Here is a 23,582-nt window from a genome sequence, read left to right on the forward strand (position 1 = left end):
AGTTGCATGAAAGTAAATAGTGTATTTAAGACAAATTTCGTTATTATTTGAGGGGAAAATTTTTGTTCAATTTTTCACAGCCTAACGAACAGTGGAAAATGTACAAATGCGGTATCAAGTAACCCTGAGTGAGGTCAAGTTTTGAAAATAATATTATTGACTCAAAATAACCTGGGTACTTAAGAAAACGTAATTGGTGATTTGGTGGAAAATATCAAACCAATAAGATCATGACGTAACTGAAAAGCAATATCTGCCCATACTGGCTAAAGTAGGGAATGCTTAGTTCTGATACCCTCCACGAAATACATCACCATTATACAAACAAGACACAAGGTACAATTTTCCACAGTCATCTGCATTCCAGAACAGCGTCGAGCAACTTAACTTTCTGAATATTAAAATCTCTCGGGCACATAGCGGTATATTTACTATTAATGGGTTGAAACAGAAGCATGTGACCGAATTACTTGAGTATTCGCACACTGACGCCTTGGATGAAGCATAGACTTTAGCAACAACTGTTTATAATACGGTAGCATTGTAGCATTTAATTCCAAATGGATGGGACCTTGAAACTGTAGAGAGGTAAGCTGCTGAGCCAAAAATAAAAACTAACACTTAGCAATATTTATTTGCCTTAGCGGTATTTTAACACCGACATATGAACTACGAAAGCAACGATAAAGCATTTAATAGATGCCACAATGGAAAAGATACGCTAACCGAAAAGTAACCGCAACACCAAAAAATAACTAATGTAGAGTAACGAAATTTTGGGAATACATTTGTCTAGGTAAAATATTTAAGTGATTAACATTGAAAGATCAGAGCTTAATGTAAGGATGAAATACGCAGCTGTGAAATGTTAGTACAATAGTAACCGGTGGAACCGACAGAATTTTCAATTTGTCGTACAAGTGCCGCTGTAAGTTTATGGGATGGAGTTATATGCATGTGGTACTTCGTTTCTGGATGACCCTGGAGGTCGTCCGATGATGTCGCATATGTGCTTGATTGGAGATAGATCAAGTGATCGAACACGCCAAGGCAAAATGTCGACATTCTGTACAGCATGTTCGGTTACAACAGCGGTAAGTGGACGAGCGTTATCCTGTTGGAAACACCCCCAGCACGTCGAAGCAGATGGCTGATGTACAGTGCTGCATGGGATAACTACGAGAGTGCTCCTGCTGTCACATGAAATCGCATCCCACACCATAACTCGAGGTGTAGATCTAGTGTGTCTAGCAAACAGAAAGGCTGGTTGCAAGCTCTCAACTGATCTCCTTCTAACCAACACACGACCATTACTGGCACCGAGGCAGAACCAGCTTTCATCAAAAAACACAGTAGACTTCCAATGCCCCTCTCCCCAATGATCTCTCGCTTGTCACCCCTGAATTCCCAAGCGGCGGTGGTTTGTGGTCAGTGGAATACACGCTACAATGAGTCTGGCTCGGAGCTGTAACAGTTCGTTGTGTCACTGTGGTGCCAACTGCTGGTCAAATGGGTGCTGCAGATGCAGTACGATTCGCCAGAGTCATACACCGGAAACGATGGCCTCCCCTCTCGGTATTGTCAGATAGCTGTCCGTAGTCCGGTCTTCTTGTGACCGTACCTCTCCGGACCACCACTGCCCACAATCACGTGCAGTATCTACATCCCTGACAGATCTTTCGGCAGTATCGTAGAAGGAACATACAGCGCCTCCTACACCTATTACACGACCTCGTTCAACCCACTGACGTGTTTATATTGGCGTCTTTGGCGTTAAAGGCGTTCTTGACTTACGTCAGCTAACCACGTCCAATCTCAAAGGTAACTGACGCTCACTACCATTACAGTGTGTATTTAAAGCAAACCAGATCTGCATCCTCACAGTGGCGATACTAGCACCACTCTTGCGCGAATTCCGCGAAATCTGTATAGATGTAGAAAGATGTAGAAAGACTTCCACCAACTTTCCTTTATGTCGCACAACTCCTTCTTGGTGTGGCGATTTTTTCCGTTCGTTTAGTTCAAGTTATCTAGTGGTTAAAGAAATTTTGAAAGACAGGGACACACGTTTTTCTAATACTGCAAACAATATGAAAATCACATTTAACAAAATTTCAAAGAAAAAAAACTGAAAATATTAATCACAATACAACGATCTGAAATCAGTACACTTGACTGTGGATTACGCACTGATATAAGTTGAATGGCTTAAGCTTAACCCAGATAATGTTCCGTCCCTTCATTCGGCTCTAACTAATTTGAAGCACACACAAGGCTAAGATTTACCTGCAAGATAACAAAAGAAGTAAATATGACATTCTTTTAGTTTTTAACTGTGATTCAATAATGGTTCAAATGGCTCTGAGCACTATGGGACTCAACTGCTAAGGTCGTCAGTCCCCTAGAACTACTTAAACCTAACTAACCTAAGGACATCACACATCCATGCCCGAGGCATGATTCGAACCTGCGACCGTAGCGATCGCGCGGTTCCAGACTGTAGCGCCTAGAACCGCTCGGCCACCCCGGCCGGCGATTCAATAATAATTGTTGTAATTTAACGCACGCGACGTAGAGAGAATAAACTCTTTCAAAGGTGAAGCTCTTTCAAGGTCTACACATGGGCGTTTAATAATGTATCTTGTTGATAAACAAAAGAAGAAGACAATTTTAAAAAATTTCTTGTTAGTAAACAAAAATATCTTGGTAGTAAACAAATACAGAAAGAAAAATTTGCCTAAAGCATTCGACACTAAAGTGTAAGAAAGCTTAAAATTATTCGGTCTTGTAATGGTAACCCAGAATACTGACCCACATTGGGCAGCTATGGTCAGAGTAACACTCATTCCTCAAATAAAGACAGCGTTGCACATGAGAACCTAATTCAGTGTCTATAGCAAAGTCTCCCTCAGAGAGCAAAACATTTTGAGAATGATAGGTAACATTTTAATCACACGTTACAAAAGACAAACATCGGTTATTCCTTCTACTCCAGCTCTTCGCCGTGTATAGTAAACACAGGCAGCTCTACATCCACAAGCCAAAGCAGTAGAAACAGGAACCATGCGGACAGTAAAGATGCAAACCCGAGACCACGAAGACAGAGGGAAGCAGTAATTCTGCAAATATGATAGGCAAACCTTCCACAGCCTTCCACTTCACGTTGAACTGGACCTCAGGCAGCAGCAAATTGATCCTTGTTAGAATTACTACACTTGTAGATGCCAAGAGTGAGTTATTTATTACGTTTTTCATGTGGACCAAATTTTTCAATGTTTTGTGTTTCAATATTCATGACAAATGAAATGTTATAAGTGATTTGCGTACCAGATGATGGCTTTCGGCCGAAACCGTTAGTACTCATAAAATCCATTTAAATCAGTTCAGTGTCATCGGTTTTTTTTAAATAGAAAAACATCGCAACACAGTGACGCTGCCATCAGCGTTCTTAATCGTTGATATATGGTACTCATCGTTGTCCCTTTAGTTTTTTGGTGGACTCATATATTGCACACCATCAGGAGACAGTTCATTAAATTGACTTTCATTACTCCATAAAAACTTAGACCAATCTAAAGAAAAGTTCGACGTTTCTTCTGGCATTCCTATTTTTTAAATTTAGGAGCGGTTAACGTGATGTGGTCGACAATCTAAACTAAATGTCACAAGGCTACGTTTTACAAAAGTGACATGTAGGTTCAGTCGAGTTCAATCCATGATGCTGTTCCGGATCATCCTAATTTATCGAACGAATTTCCCTGGATAATGAGTCTCCTGTTTTTTCGAGACCGACATGGTCTTGGCTTATTGGCTACTGTTTCATCCGGTTTTTACCGCCGACTCCATCCACTTATTAGCTGATGCGATACGCCGTGGTCTTCAGAATAGCCGGACTGCGAATTTCCTTTCTTCAGAGCGTTCAAATAACTTGTCTTAATCAACGGAGTATTCTCTGTGTTTTTGGCATACTTTTAGTTGTCTATAAAAATACACAAATACTGTCTGAATGTCTAAGCGGTAATAGTTAATGAATACCAAGACAAATTACAAAATAGTTTAGAGGTAAAGTAAGATATAGTTACATTGTTATTGTGTGATCTTGTTTGTTTACTTGATATTAACCACAGTAGCATGACGTTCTTGATGGACTGCCACACTTATATGCGCTGCTCTGTTGTGACTGCAGACGAACAGTAGCGAGAACATGACACCGCAACTACAATATATTTCTAAGTGCTACTATAATTCAACAGATTGAAAAGATATTATTCCGTCCCATAAATCAACCTTCAGATTGTGGAAGAAGAGCAACCTGTGAGCCTTTATGCTGTTACACTCTCTGGTGCTTCATAATTCACCTCAAGTTCTGTACGCAAAACGATTGCAAAATAAGGCAGTGCGAATATTTAAATAACATGACTGAAATGACGTACGAATCACCTGTTAGCCACCACGCCAGAGTAACTACAAGGATACCACCAGTAATCTCCAACACTGGACATCTCGGAACCACCTCACACCGACTGCAGGTCACAAAACAGAATGGAAAAGAATGCACATACGAATCTCTACAGCGGCATGGTGTGTTCGACTCACGTGCGCCTCTTTGGCTAATGAGAGAAGACGCTTGCCAAAGATGCAGACCAGCATCAATGGTATCACAGACAGGTAACTGAAAGCGTACTGCTTGCCTAACTGAAGCTGAACTTAACGTCTTGGTTGAATATTGGAAAGATAAATTCACTGTTTTACGGTAGTAAAAAACTTGGTCAAATGAAAGTGCAATTTAACAAGCAACTTTCAGTTTTTCATCTCTTACTTAGTTGACATAGACATATTCCTTGTAGGCAATAAACAAATAACATTCAGAAACTAGCTGCAGGAAGAGCATAAACTTTGTAGCCATGCAGCACTACTTACCTATCTGGGAACAAGCGTTCTTATTAGACTGCAAAAAAATTTTGTCCAGTCGGTATGCTTGCGACAGCATGCGTACCTAGTATCGTCCAAAATACCGCGCACAAAAATGGAATTTTCCGGTGCTCATACCTCGGGTTCTGTTGGTGATAAAAAGGTGGGATCAAGTACTTTGGGTATCTCTTGGGTTAGGGACCATTTGTGAAACCAAAAAAAAAAGGGATCCTTTAGTACCGGTCTAAGTATCAACATTACACACTTCCTCCTGCTGAGACAAATGGAGCAAATCGACTGGTTCTTTTTGAAATTTATGTGGTCTGCGGTGGGCTTGATGGGACATATGGTGGCATCATTAGCTCATGGGCGGTTCTTCGTAAAACAGTACAATTTTTTACTATATTTTCGCCTTCCCCAACGGACCACAGCCCAGCTGAGCGTTCCAAAACATCTATGCACAGCAAATGGCTGAAATTTTTTTCTATATATTCCTAAGATCTCAATCTCGAACAACCATGAAAATTTTCTTCATGTCTTTATCCGTTTCCAAGGTACAGAGGTTCAAAGTTACCTAACTTCTACACGTAAAATCGGTCATGAGATGAAATATAAATAGTAAATAACCGCAGCAAATTGCTCAAATTTAACGGTATAGGCTCTAGACATTTATCTACAAAAGATATCTTTCCGTTTTCAAGAACTTTTATCCATTATCGAGGAACACCCCAAAAACTTGTTTCCTGTGTACCAGAACCCAGCTGCAGATTCCGAGACGGCTAGTACAACGAATGACTATATCTTTTACGATGTTTTCCTTAGATCCCGATCTATAACAACCTCGAAAATTTTCTTCATATCTTTATCTTTTTCCTACATACCGAGGTCGAAAGTTACCCTACTTTTACACATGAAATACACAAATGAAATCGGTGTGAAGCGAAAACGTAGATTATAAAGTGATAGCACACCGAAATATGCAGTAAAGCGTTTCCATTACCATCTGGGAACCCAGTTGTGTAGTACTGACCCACATGCAAATTTCTTTTTGCACGTAAAACTCGGTCATAGGTGTAAAATTAGTGTCCCTATATTTCAGTTTCAAATACGCAAAGTCTAAATTTTACTCACCAGTGCATTTCTATTCATATGACGCGCCCTGCTGCAGTAGGGAAAAGAAGGGAGCCAGTGGGTAAATTCTGCTATGAGAGTACAAAAAATGCGTATATGTCCCTGCTTATTCAGCAGACTCTGACTGTAAAGTGCGGTACCAACCGCCTCATACTGGTTTCCATAGCACCTTCAAAAAATGTCCCCAAAAGTTATAACATGCGAACATATTCGCGCTTTTTGTGCTGAGAGAGAAGGAGACACTGGCAGTGACAGAGAGACGGAAAAGTAATAAATACTGGACATTGTAGACAGTGGTTGTGTTATAGAAAGAATGAAGAAGACAATGGCGGTAGAGGCAAAAAGAGACATACAGTAGCAGCGGAACACAGACACATAAAAAAAGTTTTGCAGCACCCCGTGCCCAAACTCCTGAAGATATCCGTTGACTGTGGATATTGTTTCATAGACACAGTCCCTTTGATTGTTCAAAGATGTCACTAAATCCACCCAAAGATGTAAACAACCATGCATGAACAGCGCCTATTAGACGGAGGACATCAGACAACCGATCAGTTCCAGTCATTCCACAAAGAAGGAGGTACACGGCTAGTGTTGTCTGTAGTTCAACCATGCCTAGACGGTCAACACGCGGTTCGACAGCGTCGGCATTGTTACTTTGTGCCAGGAAGTGCTCTCAACAACAGAAGTTTCCAGTCATCTCGGAATGAACCAAAGCGATGTTGTTCGGACATGGAGTAGATGCGGAGAGACTGGAACTGTCGATGACACGTCTCGCTCAGGCCGCCCAATGGCTACTGCTGCAGTGGATGACCGCTAACTACAGTTTATGGGTCGGAGGAACTCTGACATCAACGTCACCATATTGAATAATGCATTTCGTGCAGCCACAGAACATCGTGTTACGACTCAAATTGCGCGCAATAGGTTGCATGATGCGTAACTCCTGACGTCCATGTCAAGGTCCATCTTTGCAACCACGATACATGCAGCACGATGTAGATAGGCCCAACAACATGCCGAATTGACCGCTCAGGTTTAGTATGACGTTCTCTTCACGGATGCGTGTCGATATGCGTTCAACCAGACAATCGTCGGAGACGTGTTTGGAGGCAACCCGGTCAGGCTGAACGCCTTAGACACACTGTGCAGCGAGTGCAGCAAAGTGGAGGTTCCCTGTTGTTTTGGAGTGGCATTATGTGGAGCCGTAACGGCTGTAAGATACGTGGATATCACCCTCCGACCGATAGTGCAAACATATCGGCAGCATATTGGCGAAACATTCGTCTTCAAGGACTACAATTTGCACCCCCATCATGCACATCTTGTGAATGACTTCTTTCAGGATAACGACAATGCTCGACTAGAATGGCCAGTATGTTCTCCATACACCAACACTTTCAAACAAACCTGGAATAGATTGAAAAGGGCTGTTTATGGATGACGTCACCCAGCAAACACTCTCAGGGATCTCTTCCGAATCGCGGTTGAGGAGTGAGACAATTTGGACCAACAGAGCCTTAATGAACTTGTGGATAGTATACCACGACGAATACAGGCATGCATTAATCCAAGAGGACGTGCTACTGGGTATTAGAGGTACCGGTATGTGCAGCATTCTGGACCACCACCTCTGAAAGTCTCACCGTACGGTGGTACAACATGCAATATGTGGTTTTCATGAGCAATAAAAAGGGCGGAAATGATGTTTTTGTTGATAGCTATTCCAATTTTTTGTGCAGGTTCCGGAACTCTCGGAACGGAGGTGATGCAAAACTTTTTTGATGTGTGTAGTTGACAGTTAGAGGCTAGTGATAGGAAAAGAAAAAAGAAGTGTCATGGAAGGGGAGCGGCAAGAATAAAGGGAAAGTGAAAGTAGAAGTTGGTAACAAAAGGTTCAAATGGCTCTGATCACTATGGGACTTAACATCTGAGGTCATCAGTCCCGTAGAACTCAGAACTACTTGAACCTAACTAACATATCCATGCTGGAGGCGCGGTCGCGCGGTTCCAGACTGAAGCACCTAGAACCGCTCGGCCACACCGGCCGGCAGTTGGTAACAGACTGTGATAAAGAAAGACAGAGTATATGACAATGACATTGAGGAAAAGAGAGATAATGACAATGAGAAGAGACAGCAGCAGTAGGAAGGAAGGAATGAGGTATTAGCTTAAGACAGAGCAAGTGGGAGGCAGTGACAGTGAGAGAAGACTGTAGTAGTAGGACAAAACGAAGGGGACTGTGGTTGTGACAAATGAGAGAATGACAGACACAATGAGTTAGGGTGAATCAATGAGTGAGAAACAGAGACTGGCAGTAAGGGACTAGTGTGAGCGAGTGAGTTACGTTTAGGGGAGCTTGTAAAAAAAAAAAATCACGAATATGTTCGCATGTTGCTGATAAAGGTAGCAAGAGGCAGCTGGTACCCCACTTTGGAGTCAGAATCTTGTAAATAAACAAATAGATGGGAGCATTTTTCCACTTGTAGTAATAAGAACCAGTTATTCTCACCTTGTCTCTAAGTTAATCAAAAACTATAAAGATTGACACCCAACGAGCTGGCGTGTGTTCGTTGATCACAAATACCATATTCGTTTCTGTAGAATGGATACCACTTTTGTGACACGTCCATTAACCTGAAACTCGAATTATTGTGCCTGCGGAATGTGTTCTGAATTGATCCTATTTTGTTAAAACGTGATGATTGTTTTCATATTTGTAATGATTATGTAGAAACTAAAGTGAGGAACTATTTTGTCACTGGCACTGATGTGTGTAGAGGAGAAGGCACCAAAAAGCAACAGTAAGGGTGATCAGTGTGCGTGGGGAAGATCGTTTATTCAGTCAGAATCTGCCTCCCTGGCGCCCTCGGCAACGGTCGCTGTATGGGTACCGCTGCACGTCCGGGCCACTCACTAATTAAGCACGCTTTCACTTGCCGGGATGATGTAACAGCCATTTACTTCGTTGAACGCGTTTGAATGCGGCCAGCCCCCCGTGTTCCACAGTAATGGGCGCCTATTGTGCAACAAGTTACCTCAAAATTTGCAGCTGGCGTGATTGCAGGCGCACCCGTCGCTTTAAACCGCTGCACACTGACGGAAGCAAACGCAATTTAGGACACACCCTGCTGCGTGAGCCGCTTATCACGTTGGACTCTGACTACTTTGCTTCACATTAGCACAAAAAGCAGTGAATGGAATCATTCCTGGTTAATGTTGGGAAACATATCAACTAGTGAAAGACTTTTACACGGTATTCAGCAGTTCAAGAAATCTGAAAACGTTATTGATTCTCAAATAAACTAATACAAGAAATGAAATGTGAATGAATTCCATAGCGTGTACAAAATTATAGGACCTCTGGTAATGTACATGCAGATTCATATTGCTTAGGCCTGTTGTGTATGGCACCAAAATGGCAGAGGATCCTAATGTAACTTCATAGCCCAAAACAAGGATCCTTAATTGTATCTAAGTTTGATATTTCACATGGTGAATAAGGTATTGAACCAGGAGTCCTAAAATTTCCATAACTATTTCCTAATAGTGTCGAAGACGGTTAAGGGAAGGTCACTTTTGTACTATTTTAACTGTGATGTGTCAAAATGAAGGGAACCGCTATATAAGTTGCTTGGTATGAAGATGACCCCCATGAACGCAAAGATACCACTTCTGGGAGGTTGTTGGTATCTAACAGACTGTAGAGTTCTGTAAGTGTTTGTATGTATTCTGTTTAGGAACTGTCGTCTGTAGTAAAGACTGCCAACCACTTCAATTATGAAGCGAATTTGAAACTTCACGGTAGATCAAAACTATGTGCTAGACGGAGACTCGAACACAGGACCTTTAGTTTTGAGGGATACTGGCGGAAATAAAGACGTAAGGGCAGATCGTAAGTCACATCCTAAATAGCTCAGTCCACAATTCATTTGCCAGAGGAAGGAAAAAGTCTCAATTTCGAGTCCCGTTCTAGCACATAGATTTATATTTTGCAGAGTTTCTCGACTGTACTGTGTTTGCTGCGTGGGAACGAATATTTAAATTGAAACAAACAGGATCACTCAGCTTGAAATGTGCCAATTTTATGGCACAGCCAACACGTAATTGCCAGCTCTCCCCGACAAATACTTGTGATCCTGACTATTTTATCTCATAAAGACCACACCTCTTGGCTGGAAGACACGTCTGGCGACTACAAATACATATACACCATTCCGCCTGTACCATTACTCTGCACTTAACTGTGGCATTTTTACACTTCAGAACACATATCATTATTTGTTTTGGAAATCACTGTGTACCAGTTTTGTCGTAATTAAGATTCACCTTGCTAACCCTTTCGTGATCAGTGTATTTGCGTATCAGCAGCCACAGAAAATGGAATGCCCCACTGCTACGTGGTGCTGCCGCATGTTCTTGGCTCCAAGAACTATTTTAAATCAACAGGTCTATTTTTTGGCGCCTGAACTGCGAGTGTTAGCTTTGTTGTTCCGTTGGTATGTCCTGCGAGTTGTGCAGAGGCAATTTCCACTGTTTCACTTTGGTTTTTGTGAGACACGTAGCCACTGAAGATATTTATTAAAGTTTCTGTCTTATCTCCTTTGTGTGAGCTATTCAACACATACAATGTCTCATAAAAAACCAGGCCGCTGTGGCCGGGTTGTTCTAGGCGCTTCGGCCCGGAACCTGCCTCTGGCATGGATGTGTGTGATGTCCTTAGGTTAGTTAGGTTTAAGTAGTTCTAAGTCTAGGGGACTGATGACTTCTGATATTACGTCCCATAGTGCTTAGAGCCATTTGAACCATTCCTAAAAAATATTCAGAAAGCTAGTACTAGCAATGAATATGGGGTGTGCCACCTGTCTGGCGGCCTGAACTCTACATTGGACTCTTTCATCATGATGTCTAAAAGTCTGTGATGGACCGGCAGCCCATTCTTCTTCAACAGCCGAAACCAGAGAAGATATTGGACTTGCAGGTCTGGAGCGCAATTGGTGTTCTAAGCTATCCCAAAGATGTTACGCAGGGTTCAGATCGGGACAGTATGCAGGTCAGTTCATTTCTGGAATATTGTGACCAAGAGACCATAGCGTCACAGAGATGGTGCATTGTCATGTTGACACAAACAATCATTGTCTCCGAACTGTTCCTCTACTGTATGCAATTCGCAGTACTGTGAAATGATTTCGTACTGTTTTCTTAAGTGCAATAAGGGGACCACACCCTAAACCATGAAAACACTCCGATACGGTACCTCCGCCTCCTCCGTGCTTCACTGTTGCCACCACATTTGACGGCGGATAACGTTCTTTAAGCACTCGTCAAACGCGATCTCTTCCATCGGATTCCACAGGTGTAGTGTGATTTAAAGCTCAAGATCACTCGTTTTCAGTCGCGCACTGGCCAGTGGCGTCGCTTTTTACACCGCCTGAAGCTTACGATTGGCTAAAGAAATTTATGGCTTATGAAGAGTTTCTCAATCATTGTAACCCATTATTTTGCATTGCGCATAGTGGAAATCACGAGTGATTTGCTCCACTGCTTACAAGCGATTTTTTTAAAACACCGTTTGGAATGCTCGATGGATCCTGTGCGTCAGTGCAGGTCTGTACGTTCTTGATTTAGCTCTAGTTGTTCCTTCGTGTTTTCGCGTCACACACATATCATTAACAGTCAAGTTGGACAGTTTTAGAGGGTTGAAATGCCTGTGATGGATCTGTTACTCGGATGAGGTCTAATGAATGTGCAGTAGAATTCACTAAGCTCCCCTTACGGACCCTTCAACTGTTACTGCTTTTCTGCTGGCAACACAATACTGCTCGCCTCGTGACATCTATTGATCAGTTTCGCATTACGTATGTTTCTTCTGACAGCTTTAAACAGACAGTGTACCTTCATTGACAGAGTACTCTTTAAGCAGACGGATGGTTTTTTCTTGTAAGTACTGTGTCCACAGGATCCAGTTTTTAAGCATTTATTAGCTGTAGGAAGCAACTCTTTATATCTCTGTGTCGTAAGTGTTTTATGAATGGCTTTTCTGTTTCAGTGGCGAGAATGTGCGCTGTGGTTGCTAAAAGGTGGCATCGTCTCTTTTTATTTTCTCTTAGTCGCCTCATAAATGAACAAGTGAACAAGTCCCCAGTGGTATGAATACGTAGGCTTTCCCGGCGTAATAAGTACTGTAAAATCTCTTCGGGTTTGCTGACGGTTCCTAAAATCAATTTGACTCGATATTTCGGCGATCCAATTGGTCACCATCTTCAGGAGAATGCTGCTTCTGCTGATGAGTCCCGCTGAGAACTGACGCCAGGCTCCAAATCGACGTCCTATATAGGCCACCGTTCAGTACACGGCGCATGCGCCGTCCATCACGGTTGCTGCCCTTAGTGGAACACTGCTGGCAACGATATATCGGACTCAGGGCCGCATTGAAGAACGTTCAATTTCGATGCGAGATAATACAGGATTCCACGTCTTGCTAATAGGAAACCCATTGTTTCTGTTGATTAAATTATCCGCCAACCTAATGTCAATCGCGTCTTTATAGGTACTGTTCCAAAAACCAGAAATGTTGGCAACTACCATAGTTTCATCAAATTTCATATTGTGTCCCTCATTTAAGCAGTGTTCTCCTACTGCCGATTATCCGCCTGTTGTAGCCTCGTATGACGGCGATGTTCCACACACCTGTCATGAACTGTGCGAATCGAACGGCCAATGTAAGCTTTCCCACATTGACACGGAATTTTGTACACCCCGGGTTTCCTAAGCCCCAAATCACCTTTCACAGAGCCGAGCAGTGCCCTGATCTTAGAAAAATGTTCAAATGTGTGTGAAATCCTATGGGACTTAACTGCTAAGGTCATCAGTCCCTAAGTTTACACAGTGCTTAACCTAATTATCCTAAGGACAAACACACACACCCATGCCCGACGGAGGACTCGAATCTCCACCGAGACCAGCCGCACAGTCCATGACTGAAGCGCCTTAGACGGCTCGACTAATCCCGCCCGGCCCTAATCTTAGAAGGTGGACGGAACACACTCTTAATGTTAAAATTCCTTAAAATTCGTCCAATCTTATTCGATATGCTTCCAGCATAAAGAAGAAAGGCCATCGATCTATGTTCCTCTTCATGCAGCTCCAGAGATGGTCCACACTCCATAGCCCGACGAATCTGCTTCTCGGAGTATCCATTTTCCTTAAAAACAGCCATCAAATGAGCATGTTCTTGGGTTAAGCTGCCCGCGTAGGAATTGGCATACGCTCTCCGTACCAAAGTCCTAAGGACGCCACTGCGTTGTTGGGGTGGATAACAACTCTTAGAATGCAGATACCGATCTGTGTGCGTCGGCTTTCGGTGAACACGGTGTCCCAAAACACCATCTGTTTTTTTATAAACCATAATGTCTAAAAATGGAAGCATCACATCACTTTCAAACTCCATAGTAAATCCGATGCGGGGATGAAGACAGTTCAAGTGGTCCAAAAATCTATTAAGAGCATCACGTCCATGCGGCCAGAGGAAAAAGGTATCATCCTCATATCTCCAGAAGCACGTTGGTTGCAAAGCTGAAGTCCTCAGTTCCATATCCTCGAAGTCCTCCATAAATAAATTGGCGACTGTGGGTGATAAAGGACTACCCGTAGCCACTCCGTCATTCTGTAGTAGCAGAAGCAGAACACTGCTTAAATGAGGGACACAGCATGAAATTTTCGCGTCAAAATTGAACGTTCTTCGGTGCGGCCCCGAGTGCAATATATCTTTGCCAGCAGTGTTCTACTAAGGGCGGCGCCACCTCCCTGCCTTGGAGGGCAGCAACCGTGATGGGCGGCGCATGCGCCGTGTACTGAACGGTGGCCTATATAGGACCTCGATTTGCAGCCTGGCGTCAGTTCTCAGCGGGACTCATCAGCAAAAGCAGCATTTTCCTGAAGATGGCGACCAGTTGGATCGCCGAAATATCGAGTCAAGTTGATTTTAGGATCCGTCAGCAAACCCGAAGAGACTTTCAAGACCCCAGTGTTAGTAATCACTCTGAAATTACGAGGGGCGTTCACTAAGCAATGGAACACGTTTGTTTCTGAAAGGAAGTTGGTTTTATTCACAATTCCAATCAGTATATTATTCTCGATTCTTTGGTGTAAAAGCCCTATTTTTCAATATAAACTCCTCCACCTGAACCGGAAGGGCCTGCGTGCCCGCATGGTGCGCCCTGTTGAGCGAAGTCGGAGCCAACGTCTTGCAGTATCAGGAACCTGCCCGTCATCCACGTATTGCTTCCCGCGGAGTGCATCTTTCATTGCGCCAAACAGATGGAAGACGTGAGATCCGGACTGGAGGGTGGACGAGGAAAAACTGTCCAATTAAGTTTCGTGAGCTCCTTCGGACTCGCTGACTTGTGTGATACCCTGTTCGTTTTCATTTTTGCGGCGAGGAACAACCTGAAGTCGTTTCTTCGATTTCCTAAGGGCAGTACACTTTACTTCAGTCGTTAGTTGTATCATGATGGAGGACAGCAAACACAATAAGACCTTCAGAGACCCAGAAGAGTGTCGCCATGACCTTATCGCCTCAGGATGCGGTTTTGAATTTTTTCTTCGGAACGGAGGTGGTGTGGCGCCAAACCATGGATTGTCAAATTCGAGTTCGAAATGATGAACCAACGTTTCATCGTATGTAACTATGTTGAACAAACTCTTGCAAAATCAGTCCCGTAAGGCGCTAGTAAACACACACATATGGTCCTTCAAATGCTTCAAATGGCTCTAAGCACTATGGGACTTAACATCTGAGGCCATCTGTCCCCTAGACTTAGAACTACTTAAACCTAACTAACCTAAGGACATCACACACATCCATGCCCGAGGCAGGATTCGAACCTACGACCATAGCAGCAGCATGGTTCCGGACGGAAGCACCTAGAACAGCTCGGTATGGTCCTTTGTTGCTCCTCATAGTCTTCTGTTAGGGGGCGAGGAATACAGTGGGCATATATCTTTGAGCACCCCAAACCTGTGGACGAGTCTTTCATAACTACAAACAAAGAAATTCAGTTGTGCAACGAGGTGCTTGATTGTGATCAGTCGTTCACCTCGAAGGAGACTGTCCGCACGTTCTAACATTGCAGTAGTAACAGCTGTGCGCCAGCTGCCACACGGGAGATCGGACAGGTTTGCGCGACCTTGTTGCAATTATGACAGACGTCTCGTCCAATAACTCACGGTATTTTTGTTCACTGCCAGATCCCGGTAGACATTCTGCAAAATCCTATGAATATCTGCGGTACTATAATTTTCCGCCAAAAGAAACTCAATGACAGCTCTACTTGCAAGTCAGAGATTTTAACTTCTGAGCAATCAAATGTTACGGACACAGGATGAAAATTTATATTTTTACAGATCGCCACCTTTTCCCCATTAAATGGCTTGCTAAATATATTCCCTCTCTAGGGCAGAGATAAATACACTGGGGTGCAAAAGTTAGGGACGAAAGTAATTTTCGCAATATACACGGTGGTCGGAAATTACCGTTACAGTGTTCTAGGACTTGTAGAGGGAAGTGAGTACATTTCATTTTGAATAGGAACCCATACACGGAATCACCCCGTGTATACACACATGTACAGACGCCCACGCCTATAACTTTGACGCTCTGTAGTCTCGTTGGCTGACGTTTCCGGACATGGGTTCCTATTGAAAATACGATGTACTCACTCCCTGTCTACAAGTGCTAGAAGTATGTAATGGGAATTTCCGACCACCCTGTATGTCAATGACATGTAACATAGCTCGATGAAACTTGGACTGCACGTAGAAAGAATTGCTAAGGTACAATATAGAGCGTAACTGAAGGCAATATGCAATAACACGAAGAGGAATTTGACTTTTATTCGAAGACAACAATTTCACCCAAGTCATCGCGATTTAGGATGGCTCCCTGGGTTCAAATGGTTCAAATGGCTCTAAGCACTACGGGACTTAACATCTGAGGCATCAGTCCGCTAGAACTTAGAGCTACTTAAACCTAACTAACCTAAGGATAACACACACATCCATGCCCGAGGCATGATTCGAACCTGCGACCGTAGCGGTCACGTGGTTCCAAACTGGAGAGCCTAGAACCGCTCGGCCACACGGGCCTGCTCCCTGGGTATTACAAAAAGGCAGAGATGGTACTTAATAGGATCTGTGATCACCAAGAACGGGAATGCACTCTCTGCAAAGTGCTCTCGTACTGACCACAATGTTGGTTAACTGGGCGTATGGTCAGGCGTTCCATTCATCTACCAACGCGGCTGAAAATTGCAGGATTTCCGTCGGTGCTTGTAGATGTGCAGCAATACGTCTTCCCAATGCGGGCGTCAACAAATCACGACGTACTGGCCCTCGGGCAACGATACAAATCCCATTCATCTGCCATTCCACTGCGGAGCATGACATTACATGTTCTGCAGTCCTACTAAATGTGTTTGCAGTTGCACCCTGCAACTGACGTGGGTCCCTCCTATCCTGCTGCTCTTGTTGACCGTGGTTGACCACCTTCACTTCTTCGGATAGTAGTTCCTGTGGTTCGGAACGTCCCCTGTGAGCGTGAAACAGTGCCGCGAGCAATTCCAAACTACTGGCTACAGTCGTCACGCCAAGTCCATCCTGGATTTCCCAGATAATTTTCCCCCATGTGAAATCATCCAAATATCAAATGGCAGCTGTTATTGTTCTAGAAGAACTTTGGTATTATAAGCCTAATTTGGACGATTTAATTCGTCAATTTAGGGACGCATACAGAGAATATGTATTTATGCCTAATGGTATAAGGTGTGCTAATAGGTACTTCGATTTTAGACAAGGTCGTTATAGGCCTCTGTGGTACAATTATTAGAACCTCAATAAAAGAACCTCACAAGTCATACCTCAGACGCACAGCCGAAGGCCATCCTAGAAAATGGCCTCACGGGTAGTGAGGTCTCCCAGTCAGGGTAGAGATAAATATAGGCTTGTACACAAGTTCGTAAAAGAGAAGTTGCATTGGCATTGTAAATGTTCTTATGAATTTTGTTTACATCTCAGGTGGCAATTGTTGCGACGTTTGTATTATTTATTGGATATTGCAGGATGGCGTACAACTTGCGTCCCGCTGTGGGATTCAGAAGAGGAGACTATGAAGGCCTTACCAATAATAACCAACAAACCCAAAGTGACCAACATAACACAGCTAATTCTGCAGCGCAACATGGGAGAAGTGAAGAGTCTTCACTATCTCAATTTGACGATGGATGGGAAATGTCGCTGTCGCGCATGTCAGCGTACCTATTCGGAACTGCAGGGTCATCCGCTGCGAGTGAAAACCCTGTGGGAGCCCCATTAGAAAGTGAATCCTTGCCACCTAGTATTACTAGTGGCAAGATTCCGCGGTTTAGGGCTTGCGCAACACCCTCAAGGTCGCCTGCAAGCTAGGACGTGCCTGACCGGCTTGGTCATGTTCCAGACGTTGCTGCAACTCCGTCTCGCCGCCGTGGGCATAAAAAGAGGAGCGAGTCGTTTCTTATTACAGTCGATGCTACTTCTGTTTGTGGAAAACAGCACTTTGTTGACACTATTTTATCTGTTTGGTCTATTCTGGAGTATTGTGTATCTGAGGAACCTTTTGCTCAAGGTAATTTTACGCACCTACATTGTTATATAAAGCTCAAAGATAAAATGTGTTAAATGGCTAGCGGTCCTCATCACAGCTCTGAGGCATGTGGTACGTGTCGGTCATAAATACGGCAGAAACGTCAGCTTCTCGGTAATGGAGGCTGTTGACAGAATACAGCTGAAGACAATGAATCTCCCCACTGACTTCGGAGCCCTGCGTGACCTAGTCAAAAAAGTTTTTGTAAGGAGAAATGAGAAATTCGATCTTGACGAACTTTACAGTCAATCTGTCATTACAAACGGAAGACTAGCTCACGATTGGAGCAAGAATTGGCCTGAATCACACATCAGAACATATTACGCACGTGACCCATTTAAACGTAGGACAGATTAACTCACACAATAGTAAATTAGTCATGCAGGAACTCCGCAGGGTCGTGGAGGAGAGGAGTCTGGATGTGCTCAGTCTGGCTGGGAGAATCCCATTCGCAGCAGCTAATTGGCAAGTCGTTCACAGCGGAGCGGAACCCAGAGCAGCTATAATGATCATCAATAAAGCGATAAGAGCCACAGTCCTCTCTCAGTTCTGCGACGATCACTGCAACGACGTGGAACTACAAGCACCAGCCGGAGTACTGTACATCATCAACATGTACTTCCAGTACGGTCGGGCAATAGATGAATTCTTAGACAAACTTACACAAATAGCCACGGCGTTGCGGGGACGTCGATGTGTCATTACTGCAGACATAAATGCCAAGCCCCCCCCCCCCCCCCCCTGTGGTTCAGCGGCACACGAGACGACCGAGGAGAAAAGGCTGAGGAGACCATCATGGCGTTGCAGTTAATGGTCGCCAACAAGCAAGGAAATCCACCCACCTACGCAGGAGGTGGGGGCGAGGGCACAAACATTGACATCACATTGGTCACGCCCAACCTCGCCACCAGAGTAACCAACTGGATGGTCTGGGATCAAGTAACAACCAGTGATCATAACGTTATTACATTCTCATTGGGAGACGAGGAGTGCCGCTGGGACATGGGGGTGGGAGACACAGTTAAACTACAACAGGGCTGACTGGGACCTCCTGTCAAGGGAGTGTGAAATACCGATATTGCCAGATGGTGACGAAAATGTCGAAGGATATGCTGAGGAACTGGTGAAAGCAGTTGTTAGGGCGGTAAAAGCTGCCGTACCAACCGGGAGGAGATCCGTAGCGGCCCCTCCGTCACCATGGTCTACCGAACTTGGACAGATGCGCCAGTCTGTAAGGAGGGCGAGGAGGTACTACCAGCGGAGTCTCGTCTGGGAGGAGAAGCAACGCTGGTTGCAAAGATACAGAGAGTCAAAGGAGCACTTCCAACAGGAGCTTAAGGCAGTAAGGCTACAGAGCTGGGAGAAATATGTACAAACACAACTAGCTACGGACCCATGGGGCGTGCCGTACAAGTTAGTACGGGAAAAGATTAGGTCACCCATGGTGCTGTCCACCGTCAGGGATCAGGGCAGGATGACGGAAACCTGGCAGGAAACTGCTGAGGTCCTCCTCCGTGTCCTGCTGCCTGACGATGGCGAGAATGATGACTCTGAGGCACAGCAACAGATTCGGAGACAAGATCAAGAGGAATCCCGGAACAACAATATGGTATATCCCTTCTCCGAAGAAGAAGTAGCCGCTCAGATAAATGCCCTCAAAAGAGGCAAGGCTCCTGGCCCGGACGGCATCACTGCGGAGGTGGTGCAATTCCTGGCCCCCCAGCTGGTAGCACCTCTCACAAAGTTATACAACGAGTGCTTGAGGCTCGGGAAATTGGAAAAAGGCCACAGTAGTAATAATCAAGAAAAGCCCGGATAAAGTTCCACAAGAAACTAAGTCCTACAAGCCCATGTGTTTACTAGACACACTGGGGAAACTTTTTGAGAGGTTGCTGGCAGACAGACTGGCAGCACACAGAGTTTTGTGCGGGATGAGTGACAGACAGTTCGGCTTCAGGGACAGGAGATCGGCGTCTGACGCCATCGCCCTGGCTGCAGAGGTCTGTGCCTCTACCCCGCACAAATACGTGGTCGGCATCATGGTGGACATCAGTGGCGCCTTTGACAACCTGTGGTGGCCCTCGCTCTTCTCCCGCTTGCGAGAGAAGGAGTGCCCGGGGTCGCTATATGGCTGTCTCAGGAGCTATTGTGAGAATAGGGAGGTTTGGCTATCGTCCCCTAGCGGGAGAATAAGTAAGAAAATCACCAAGGGGTGTCCACAGGGATCTGTCCAGGGGCCACTCTCTTGGGATATTAACATGGAACCCCTCTTGGACAACCTACAGAACAGCGACGATGTGCTAGAGGGCATAGCCTACGCGGACGACCTCCTCCTTCTGGTTGGCGGCCGTAGCCGCGAAGACTTAGAGCCGAAAATAGAGAGGGCTATTTCAATCTTGAGTACATGGTGCCACATGACCAAAATGAGGATTTCACCAACTAAGTCTACGTATCTACTCCTAAAAGGACAATTAGTTAGGAATCCGACAGTAAGAATAGATGGCTCACCAGTTCTTCGACGCCATGATGCGCGATACTTGGGCGTAATCGTCGATGAGAGGTGGACTTATGCATCACATATTGACACCGTCACATAGAGATCGTTAGAAACACTAAACAATTTAATAGCGATTGGTCACAAGCGATTCCACCTGCCACCAGAATTAATCAAACTATACCACAATAGCATACTGACATCAACTGTAGGATATGGGTCAGGAGTCTGGGCCCACAGACTCACGAGGGTTGTGCCTGCCATGGCTGTGAGAAGAGTGCAGCGGAACATGCTTCTCAGATCAGTAGGGGCATACAGAACAACACCTGCGGGAGCGCTAACAGTACTAATGGGGCTCTGTCCGCTAGATATAAAAATCAGAGAGCAAAGCAGCATGGTACTGGGTTAAAAAGGGAAACAGGGATAAAATAGTCGACCTAATGGGGATTCATGTGTTAAACAAAATGGAAATTAAACGCAGGGGGGAAGAACTTTGGCAAGAACAATGGGACAACGAAGAAACCGGTCGCAGAACATACGAACTGCTGCCCAACATCAGGGAAAGACTGCAATTGAAACACTTTACACCGTCACGAGGACTGCTGCACTTCCTCACAGGTCATGGACCCTACTCGGCATACTTATGCCGGTTCGGGAAACGGGCTACACCAGCGTGTGACTGTGGGGCCACACCAGGCACCCCAGAACACGTGGTGTATGAGTGCCACCTCTTCGACGACGTAGCGGCGCAATTACGTCATCAGCTACCCAACTACGACACGTATCACCTGCTCAGGCAAGAGGACCATTTCTCAATCCTGAATAAATTGGCAAATGAGATATCACTTAAAGTGATAAAGGAATATCTTAGGAACAACGACTAAGATGTCATCACACCAAATCTGACTCCGCGCAACTGTCCTGTTCCGCCGGGGCGTGGACTTGGCCAGCCGCCTCACGGCTGGAATCCGCCACGTCTGGGATTAGGGGGAGGGTGCGCCCAACCACCGATCTAGGCACTCACCGATTTCGACACTAGGTTAAGTTAGGTTAGATGTAGGATAAGCTAGGATAACAACATTAGTATAGTACTGCAGCGATCAACAACTCCGGCCAGCCCGGTGCCAGGGGCACGTTCACCGGGATTAGCTCGGTGAACAGGGCCACTAACACAGGTTCATACAACGCTGGCACATCTGTAACGCTGCAGGTAGACGTAGATTAGCATAAGTAGAATAAAATAACATAGAAAGACATAACAGTAGTGCCCATAGTGAGAGCAAAGGACAACTAACATAGAGTAAGCTGTAGTAGTAACACCAAATTGTATCAACTAGGACCCACTAATTGCATATGGTGGTAGGTTGTTATGTATCATATATTGAAGAATAAATAAATTAAAAAAAAAGTCAAATGGCTGTCTGCATGTGAGGTCGGTCGCTTGACGGCGCGTTCGGCGCGGCCCTGCCCGTTGCCGGCGCGCCGTAAGGCACGGAATCTCGCACTGGGGCGTATCGCTTCGAGTCGGGCGTGCCGCGGCAGTCCTCACAGGGGAAGTGATGCATCTCTTATAGCCTGTCCTTCCCAAGTGGCTCTTTCCGCCTTCCCGTGGTGCCAGATGTTAAGCTCGGCATTTTGCCTTGCGACAAAAGGGAGAACTGCGACCCAACCCGATGCGAAAGCGAAGGGTGCGTGGCACAGGGGGAGTTGTGTCGTGGGACCGAACATCAGTCCCTTCTGTTCGCAGGGCACAGACCAGCAGGTGCTCTGCATGCCGGCGATCTCGTTTGTCGGCGTGGGATCGCGGCGCGAGTCGGCAAGGGTGCTTCGCCGCGCCCCTGGGTAACCGGGGCGTGTTCTGCCAAACCCAGGAGGTGCTGACATCGCCTGGGCCAGGTTAGATGGGTCCAGACCGCCGAACGTCTGGGGGACCGGCCCGCCACCTGAGTGGGAGTGGGTCCTTGGCCGAGAGGTGGAAACTCGGGCAAGTAGGCGGCGAAGGGCGAGGGGTGCATTCGCCTCTCCGGAGTGCGGGGTGCAGTTGCCGAGGAGCGTCGCGTGAAATCGTCGATGACGGAGTCAGCGAGGGGGACCAGTCCACTGGCGACGGTTCGCTGAACCCGGCAGCTCGGAAGTGTCCTTTACCTAGGGGCGAGGTCGGTGGGCGAGCTGCAGAAGTCCCTCCCCCCCCCCCCCCCCATTCCAGAGGAGACGGTCCGGGCTCCCACCTCCTTTTTATCACTCGTACAAAATGGCGACACCAGAAACGAGTGATACTAGTGCGATTTCGAGAGCTTCTCTTGCGCCTGATCCCTCTCCACAGGACGAAGTGGGACAGGCAGAGGAGGATTACTCAGTTATGAAGAGGCATGCTAAAACTACGCTGCTCCTGGAGCAAAGCATAAAAAATGGGAAAATAATCCAGGCAGCAATCTCGCAAATAAAAAATGAACTGGCTACATGGGCAATTGCCCACGCAAAACTGGAAGGCCGCGTAGAGGAGCTAGAGAAAGAGAACACCCGATTGAGACAACAACAACCGAGCAAGACCCGGGCGGCTGTGACTGCACAAGCACCCACTAAACAGAGCAACACGAAAGAGACCATAGACTGGGTTACCAAGAAACAAGAAACGGCGGTCTTTCTCAGGACCTTGCCTGGACAAGATAAAAGCGTTAAAAGAATCCAGGAACTCCTAACCACCACGATTGACCCTGTGAAAGACAAAATAAAGATTAAGCGAGTCAAGCCAAGCCGAAACTCGGTGATTGTAGAAGTTGCATCTGAGGAGGACAAAAACAAGCTGCTTGAGAACCCGAAACTAAACGCAGTAGTCAAGTGTTAACCACCAAAAAAAGAGGAACCCCTTAGTTCCCACAGTAATGACAAACGATGAACTAAGTCAAGCAATTCGGAAACAAACTTTTGAGAGCATGAATGAAAATGACTTCAAAAACGGCTTCAGATTGAGATTCAAGACGGGTCCTCGGGACCGTGATGTCGTACATCACATTTGCCGAGGTCTCCGCAACAATGTGGAAGCTAATTACAGCTATGGGCATACTATACGTGGGATTCCACGCAATAAACACAAAAGACTACATTGTGGTACCTCGTTGTCACAATTGCGGCGACTTGGACCACATTCTGAGGCACTGCAGCAGGGGGTCGGCCTGCTCCAAATGCGGTGATAGCGGTCACACCCGAAAAGATTGTTAAGGCCACAGGCGTCTGCATTCCCTGTAAGAGTCGTGGCAAAAAGTCTTGTGGACCCACAGGACGGAACTGCCCTACCTACAGGATGCTCGAACAAAGACTAATATCAAGAATAGATTATGGTTGAAAACGGCATACCAAGCAGGATGCCAA

The sequence above is a fragment of the Schistocerca nitens genome, chromosome 7 (genome assembly GCF_023898315.1).
Source record: "Schistocerca nitens isolate TAMUIC-IGC-003100 chromosome 7, iqSchNite1.1, whole genome shotgun sequence".
NCBI lineage: Eukaryota > Metazoa > Arthropoda > Insecta > Orthoptera > Acrididae > Schistocerca > Schistocerca nitens.